The sequence below is a fragment of the Prosopis cineraria genome, unplaced genomic scaffold, assembly GCF_029017545.1.
Source record: "Prosopis cineraria cultivar Desert tree isolate PC_DT_omini unplaced genomic scaffold, ASM2901754v1 PC13, whole genome shotgun sequence".
NCBI lineage: Eukaryota > Viridiplantae > Streptophyta > Magnoliopsida > Fabales > Fabaceae > Prosopis > Prosopis cineraria.
Genome location: NW_026555344.1, coordinates 27,393,824 through 27,402,855, shown reverse-complemented (window position 1 = coordinate 27,402,855; position 9,032 = coordinate 27,393,824). Strand labels below are relative to the sequence as shown.

The 9,032-nt window shown below is 27.8% G+C and overlaps 1 long non-coding RNA gene across 3 annotated transcripts; it reads right to left on the bottom strand.

The window, feature by feature from the left end:
* Positions 1-833: 833 nt before the first annotated feature.
* Positions 834-7,707, bottom strand: LOC129291593 (uncharacterized). Of its 3 annotated transcripts, XR_008588713.1 has the most exons (7): positions 7,592-7,707; positions 5,023-5,064; positions 3,529-3,605; positions 2,525-2,626; positions 2,178-2,275; positions 1,282-1,398; positions 834-1,060 (listed from the first exon to the last, which is right to left on the bottom strand). It is a non-coding gene; the product is annotated as an uncharacterized LOC129291593 (long non-coding RNA). The 3 variants fall into 3 exon arrangements; XR_008588712.1 differs by having other exon boundaries at positions 834-1,398; XR_008588714.1 differs by lacking the exon at positions 5,023-5,064 and having other exon boundaries at positions 834-1,398; positions 7,592-7,662.
* Between the last annotated feature and the right edge of the window lie 1,325 nt (positions 7,708-9,032).

The window sequence follows — 9,032 nt, the reverse complement described above, 5'->3', positions numbered from 1 at the left end:
ATATAACAACTATAGGTGCCTTTCAATTCAATTGACAAAAAATAAAAGCATAAGACTTGAAAGATAAGAGGTCAAGAGTTTAAGTTTTGGTTTTGGTATAGACATAATAAATATGTGATATGATAAGGGCAAGCGACATGTCACAAGTTGATGCACACATAATTCCCATAAATATGTGATATGGTAATGAATATATAATTTTTAAATATAAGTATATTTATTTTTCTAGTAGTGCATAGAGAAAAAATAAGTGCTCCCATAGTTTTTTGTAGTAGTGATTGAAATGGTCCGCTCAATCAACAAATTAACCTCACAGATCTTCATCAATTCGCTCATCATCATGGGCTCATCACAATCCTTGGAGGCAACCATTGCAAGTCTCCATCTGCTACAGCTCAATCAAGATGAAAATCGAAACTGACTAAAAAATCTTCTTCATTCCTCTAATCCCAACTCTCCACCCTTCCACCGATCACCATTCTTCCCAAATCAGCGTCAAACAATTCAAACGCCCCCACTCACACACCCTAAACCCAACACACACAAGCACGTTAGCCAAAGCGAGCACCCCCAAACCTGTGTCGAGGGAAGGATGCCGACGAGGGCATCACTCCGTCTAGTGGAGAAGCCTCTAGAACTCAGGGAAGGGTTAAAACCCTAGCATAGCATTCTCTGCAGCACTCTCAATTGTATGTGGTTTAATTAAAAGGAATATATATAGCATTGATTTTTTTTTTATTGCTGTTCAAAACTAGGATCTCTGAAATTGATTGAAAGAACTATAATTTATAGGAAAAACTTTTAATGACATCAACGAAAACATAAGAAAGGGGTAAATTGGTGAATTTCGACTTTTCATCCAATATATATAATGTCTGTAAAACTCATTTACGTTACATTGAAGAGCCACCAAGTGCAAGCTCTTATTTTACTCCAAACAAATTCCATGTACGTAGTAGCACAACATTAACACCAACACAATCACTTCAAAGGGAGATGAACCTCTTCATTTCCATATCATTCCTTTCTCTCTACTTCCCAATCATAACTATTGATATCACTGCATTAAATGAATTTGTTTTAGTCATAGATTTAATAAATGATGCATGGTTATGATTAGAGAAATGGAGAGAAAATGATAATAAAAAAATGGAGAGGTTAGATCTTCTCCCCTCTTAAAATTCTAAGGAGTTAATAAGCAATATTTTTATTTATTAAAGTGATGAAATGAAGTGAAAGGATATTCCAAGGGGCTTAAAAGTCTTATGTCGAAGACACTACCCCTCCTTCCTTATGTTCTTGAGTTCCATCTTTCTTCTCTACCTCCTCATTCAATATTGCTATAAGTGTTACATGGAACGTCATCGCTTTCTCCTTTTGAGGAAGTCCGACTATTTTCTTCAAGAAAGTACCAACAAAAAATCCATGTCACTATCATGAGCCACAAAAAGTTAATAAAAAATTTAAAATATTTAAGTAAAATTATTGTGGCCAAATTTTATTAGTAGACCCCAAGCAAAAGCTTCGTTGCCACTTACATAATCATCAGTCCCAAATTATAAGATACTTTTTGAAAAGATTCAGTATTTTAAAATATATAACACTTTGACAAAAGTAAGGTTTCAATATAATGACATTTTTTCAATATCACCATTCTCATTATATTCTCTCTCTTTAATATTCTTACATATATGGAATTTTAAACGAAGGGCATTATATTTTTTAAAGTTTATAATTTTTTTTTGAAAAAAGTTAAGTTGTAAAGTGTATATTATGAGCTTTATTGATATATGTAATTTTTTTAAAGTATCTTATAATTTGAGACAGAGAAAGTACAAGTTTATTAGTCAAACTATAAGTATTTACTATTAAATTAGTGCTAATTTGCAAATCAATTACACTATTTAATTATCACTTAAACCACATAAATTCACAAGTTGAACTATAAACATTTTAACATTAGGGTTCCTTGAAAATAAATATTTTCTAAATGTGGCCCTTGAGAATATTTTTCCCAAGAAATTATAAGTTTTCCCATATGCAAAAAAATAGTTTCTAAGGAACTCGAGGGAAAGTAAGTGTATGCAGCTATAACTTGTTCTTGAACATGACAATTTCTAAATATAAAAAAAAAAATCCATGATCCAAAATGTTGACATGCATATTAAAATACTTACCCTCCAATTGTTTGGCATATCTTGTGGACAAAATTCTGGTCGGATTTTCAGTTCTCTCGTTCCTTCGATTTTCATACCACGAACTCCCTCTTCAAGTCCTGCATGAACTTTTTCATTATCCTCGCTTTGTAAGATCAATATGTCTTTTTCAAGTTTTAGATTCTGCTTACTCTTTGAAATTTAAAAGAAGTACGACTACTTGAGGAAATTAAAGGAGAATAATAATCAACCATAGAATCAATGAAGTCGCTATAAAAATAATTTTTATTGTTTTACAATTTTTTAATCGCAATCTTATGGAATACCAAAAGCTAATTATATCTATCTATCCATCTTGGAGTTCATACCTTGGCCATATGTGTGGTCTCTGGCCCCCAGCGTCAGGTCAAAAGGGCCTTTTTCATCTTCAACTTACCGAACTCACCCAAAAGTTGGTACTTGATTCTAACCTATAAATGAATGTATACATTTTCTATTATTTCAATTAAAATAGGCACAACAATGTAATATTAGGAATTACTTTTGATGTCAAACAAACGAACTCGGCTTCCCTCCTTGAGAGAAGCGTCCTATGCTTTTCCTTTAAAGTAGAGACTTAATTTAAACGGTCTAAATTTAGTGTTTTTATTTTTTACTTATATTTTTAAAATAAAAAATATATAAAAATTGTAAAAAATATTAGTAAATATACTTATTAATTTGACAGTCTAAATTTAATATAAATAATGTAAATTTAATTTTTTAATAAATTTACTATTCTATTTAAAATATATTTGCACTGTCCAGAATATATTTGAAAAGTTAATTTAAATTTTTTATATTAAATTTGGATCATTCATACTAAATTTGAACTGTCAGATTGATAAGTATATTTATTAAAATTTTTTATAATTTTTATACATTTTTTATTTTAAAAATATAAATAAAAAATAAAAATATTAAATTTGGACAATCCAGATTAAATCTGGAATCTGGACAGTCCAGATTTAACCTCTGCCTCAAAGGAGAGGCAGAGGAGGCTTCTCTAGTCCAAAACAAAAACAGGGGTAAAATATCTTGACTTTATTTTACTTTAATTATTATAAAAATATCATTTAAATTGTAAATATACCATGCTAATTGTCAATGGCAGTGCAATAAATAATTAAAACTAACCATGTTTATTTTTTAATTTTAAATAGGACAAAGGATTAATTGTCACTCTACTTTTTTTTTTTATGTTTTATTTCTTCATGTGTATCAAGCAATAGTAACTTGTGCACAAAACTTCATAAGATAGAATATCAATTGTTGTTAGCCATATATGTCAGTCAGTGGGGGGGATAAAAAGTAGAGAAAAATACTATATTACCTGATCCCCTAGTTTGGTTTTCCGCTTACCCAAGCCATGTATAATATCTTTGATGCCAGGCTTTGAGTCACTTGTTTCTGCATGTATAAACGATGAACACAGAATAATTTGTGAGTTATATATATATATATATATATATTTGTGAGTTGTATATATAATCCAATCAGGAAAATTAAAGCTAGTGTTTATTAAATTTTAAGATGTTTCTAGTACCCAACCACCTTTTGAACATTATTGTTTCTAAATTTGAGTCGACCGATTACTTGAATTGTTAATTTTTTCATTTTTTTAAAAATTTCAATTTTTTATTTTAGTTCATTATTTTTATTATTATCAAAAAAGTATAAAATATACTATTTCAAATTCTTAAAAATTTAAAAAAATCAAAAATTTTATAAAAATTTTAGGGTTTTAAAATTTAAAAATCAAGATTAAAATATATTTTAAATATTATTTTAATATGTTTTATAGATTCATAATAATAAAAATATAACAGCATAAATATTTTTATTTTTATAGAAAATATTTATAGTATTGTTCTCATTGTCTCTCAATAAAAAATTCACTAAAAATTAATTAATATTTAATATAATTTATAGTTTTTTAAAAATTAAAATGATAGTATTCGGTCCAAGTTTGAAATTGACTCTGCTTAGCTCGAATTTTTCTAGCCTAATCGAGCTAGCTAGAATAAGCTCAAACATTAAAAATATATTATTTTGGTAAGTTCAATCTTAAATTTTTTCGCGCTGGCCCATTAAGTTTGGCTCAAATTATCAACTCTATATAACATATGTATATAGCAAATATAAATTATATACTAACCTCAAACACTAGAATTTTTTGGCCTCAAGCACAAAATAGATAATAATCACTTAAAATAATGTAAAATACTTGGAGGAAAAAAAATTAACAGATTAACTTTGGAGAAGAACAGACATAATAAACAACGGACCCTTTCATATCAGGATGAAAAGATTTGCATTAATTTTAGGAAAAATTAATCTTTTAGTTCTTCAACTTTTAACTCACTCGTAACTCAGTCCCTCAATTATGACTCGCTGTAACTCAGTACCTCAACTATAACTTGCTACGACTCAGTCTCTTAACTTTTGATTCACTTATAATTCGATCTTTATTTTTTAATTTTTTTTAAAAAATTTCCTTATCAATAAGAGGTATAAAAGAAATGCTCATATATTATTCTAAAATACCCTCCTCTTGCTCTTCGATGTGAGATATAAGCTAACGTGAAAAAAGATAATTAACAAAGGTTGAGGGACTAAAGTATAAGTTATTCAAAAGTTGAGGGACTGAGTCATAGGCGAGTCATAGTTGAGGGATTAAGTTGCAGTGAGTGATAGTTGAAGGACTGAGTTACAAATAAATTAAAAGTTAAAGGATTAAAAGATTAATTTTTTTCTTAATTTTAATGCAAATCTTAACAAGAAGAACAATAAAAATTTAAAAATTTTCAAGAAATGCAATTATTACCTCCCTTATCTCTTGATCCCCTTTCCGACATGGAAATATGCCCTACACATTAGAGTTGTTTGGTCAAAAACCAAAAAAAAAAAAGCAAAACAAAACAAAAAAACTGAGTTTGAAAAAGGACAAGGGAAAATAGCAATCAAAGACCATTGGAATAAATTTATACTAGTCAGGGATCAATTATTGTCAAAACCCAATGAAAAATAAGCTCGAATGGACTGTTACATTGTTAATTTAGAATGAGTTATCATTAAAACCCAAATGAATACTTGTTAATAAAAGGACAAATTAATCTTTTAGTCCTCCAACTTTTAATTCACTTATAACTCAGCCCCTCAACTATGACTCGCTGCAACTCAGTCTCTCAACCTATGACTCAGTCCCTCAACTTTTGAATAACTCATAATTTAGTCCCTCAACTTTTGTTAATTATCTTTTTTTATATTAGCTTATATCTCACATTAAAGAGTAGGAGGAGGGTATTTTAGAACAATATATGAGCATTTCTTTTATCCCTCTTATTTGATAAGGAAATTTTTTTAAAAAAATTAAAAAATAAGGACTGAATTAGAAGTGAATCAAAAGTTGAGGGTCTGAGTAGCAGCAAGTTATAATTAAGGGACTGAGTTACTACGAGTCATAGTTTAGGGACTGAGTTATAAGTGAATTAAAAGTTGAAGGACTCAAAGATTAATTTTCTCTACAATACTAACTTGAATCAACAAGTATCCATTCATGCTTTGATAAAAAGTTATTCTTGACCGATATAAATTTGCTTCAGCAGTTCTTGATTGATATTTTTCCAAAAAAACAAAAAAAAAAGTACCACAAAAGAAAACAATTTATTTGAGCTCAAAAAACACACTTCCTTTGATCCAAGTTGTAAGACATTCCCAACTATATTTTGCATCCCAATAAAATCAACTCCAATCACCATCTAATGATCAATTGAATTAGAAAGAAATAATGAAATGTGAGAAGAAGATGATATTTCTCATGCTGCATAAGAAACTTACATTAACAAATAGAAAAGTAAAATTGGAAGGATAATTTCTATAAATATGAACTATCCTATATTTTAAGTTAAGCTTAGCTGGAAAAAATATCTTACAATTTAGACTTAGATGGAGTTTATACCAAACAACCCGAGGTATCAATATAGAGTAACGGAGAAATCAAAGTTGGTGTTCGAAAATAGTTTTAGCTTATTATTATTAAACTAAATTTCACTAATACTGTGGTAAAAGAAAATTACACTAATATTTCTTGACATTAGACTAAATTACTCATGGTATCATTATTGTTTAAGAATCTAACTATCTTAAAAGGTAAACATTTTCATACCCCATTAATTATGCTAATATAGGTCCATCATGTGGTGACCATCTTTAAATTGATAAAAAGATCATTAAAAATTACGTTTGAAAGGAATACAAATTGTATCCTATAACTTTGCATATAAAATGATAACAAGTTCAAATACTTTACTTTTTTTTTTAAAGAAGAAATCATCAAATTTTTTTACCAAGGTTTCTGAAAAGTAATAAGCGATAAATTATTCACTTTGACTTTGTTAGCATGTAGTGTAACTCATATTTAAAATATTTGAAATGAATTTAACAGAAACTTTGCCTTTTGAATTAATAGTAGTCACAAATAACAAATCTAATGGTCAGAGGCATGCTTACGATTAATTCTCTGAGAAAAAATGAGTAAGAACAAAGAAATATAATATAATGAGTCCAATGTGAGTGATGTTTGTAAATATGAGAGACTCTTTCACTTAATATATTAGCCTTTTAGAATTGGCTTTCCCTTTGACTCATGCTCATTACATATAACCACCTAAATTTGTGTACAGAATAAGGTAAAGGACTAAAACTATCAAACATTAAAAGCATGCATCTTTTTGTTTTGAAAAATAAAAAAATTATTTAAATATATTTTTTATTATCTGTTCTGATAAGAAAAAGCTAAAAGTTGTTTTGAAAAGCAAAAAAACCCAACATCTCGTTGATCTTTTTATGTTTTGTTATGTTTTATTCTGCAAAATTAGAGAAAAGATAGAAAACCGTATGTTTTTATTAGACATGTCTTTCAAAATAACACTTCAAGGTTTGTTTCTCAAAATAACAATTCAAGACTCTCTTTTTTTTTTTTTTTCAAAACTTGTTCTGAAAAATTCTATGAAGATTGTCTTAAAAACATAACAACAGAAAACAAAATTCAAACAAGTCCTAGTTCTCTTTACTTTTCTTCCTGCTCTGCCTGTTGTTTTCTCATTCAAGAATGTTCAGATCAAATTGAAAAGATTCAACTTTAATACAAAAGGTATGAGATGCGATTTCATTTCATTTCATTCAAAGAATAATATTTTCTTAAATATTGGAAAAACTATCGATGAACAATGATTTCTATGTTTGACTCCCACCCTCCATGCCGATTCCTTCTAATCTCATATTGTTCTCAAAATGAACAACGCTCAAGATTGAGAGTTAGATACACAAAATTTTGAAAACGAAATTTTCTCTCTATCAGTAAACTTTTAAACCTGGCGGAGAAAATAAAGTACCTTTTCAGCGAAGACGATAAGTTGGCACGACTACGAATGACTTTCTCTCCGATGAAGATGATTGCAAAGCATGAAGAAATAAACTCTTATGTGGAAGCAACAATGCGGTGAACAAGTCAACACTCTGAAACTTAAATAAATTTTATTAGTTCTGTATATGATGGCGAAGGGACCAACAAAATAAATAAATAAAAGAAAAAAATAAAGCAAGTTGATTGTTGATGAGCGGTGACATTTAATTTGGATATATTTGATATGTATTCCTTAGGATCCTATGTATACATCACAGTCTAGAAAAAATTGATAATTTTTTTATGAATCAATTTAAATGTGAATCATTAATTATTTTTCCAATTTCATCCTTTTTACAGTTTTTAAAGTAAATTATGAATATGAATATATATGTATATATATATGAGAAAAATATTTTTAAAGATATACATTTAATAAAGGTAAACTGGATATTTTTGTGACTACGTCAATATCTTAATTACCTCATCAGTTTTGATGAAGTAGTTTCAAGAGCATATAAAACATAAAGGAAGCTTCACCACGTTACATGATTCATTATATGATGGAATAATTTTATTTAAAAATCTTCAAGTCTATTGTCAAAGGTAAACAAATAATTTCGTCATGATGAAGACAATCAAACAAAGGCTACTAGAGATGATACTAATTACCTGTTGGCTGTGATGTTGATTCAAAAATTAGTCAGGATTCTCTCCAATTCCTTCCAATCAACTTCCTTTCTTTTCCTTTTCTAACCTTTGAATTAAGATTTAGATGATTTACATTTAATGTCATCTAAAATATTATTATAACATTAAATTGTAAACAATATAAATAGTAAAATTAGAAATATTAAAATTTAATATTAACAATTAAAATATATAATAAAAATAAAATAACATAAAATATTTTATAAGAGATCAAATTATTAAATATTAAGAAAACAAGGAGATTCCTTTGGGGGAAAAAAAACAAAATAAAACAAGGTGATTCTTGTCTCATCCAAGTGTGCCAGCTGTTAATCAAGGAGGTCATGAGACACGCTGAATTTTTATCAAGCTTTGCGCTTAATTTAATTAATTTCTTATTGGATTTTTTTAATAAAAAAAATAAATGAGTTGGATACCACGAGGAGTCGCTTGATATGATTGCAAAAAATACGCCGTGCTTGATTTAATTAATTTTTATCAAGCTCTTCAAATTTATTTAGGACTAAAACTTATATACTTAATATATTTATATTAAATCAAAGCATGACATGTGAATTTTAATATATTAATTTAATTAATAATGAGAATTTATTATAGAAAAATAATCTATACAAGATTCATATATCTTGATTTAATTGAATACAAGCACCTTAAATATATAAAATCAAGTATATAAGTTTTTTTCATTTATTTAAACTCAATCTTAACATCTGATAAGA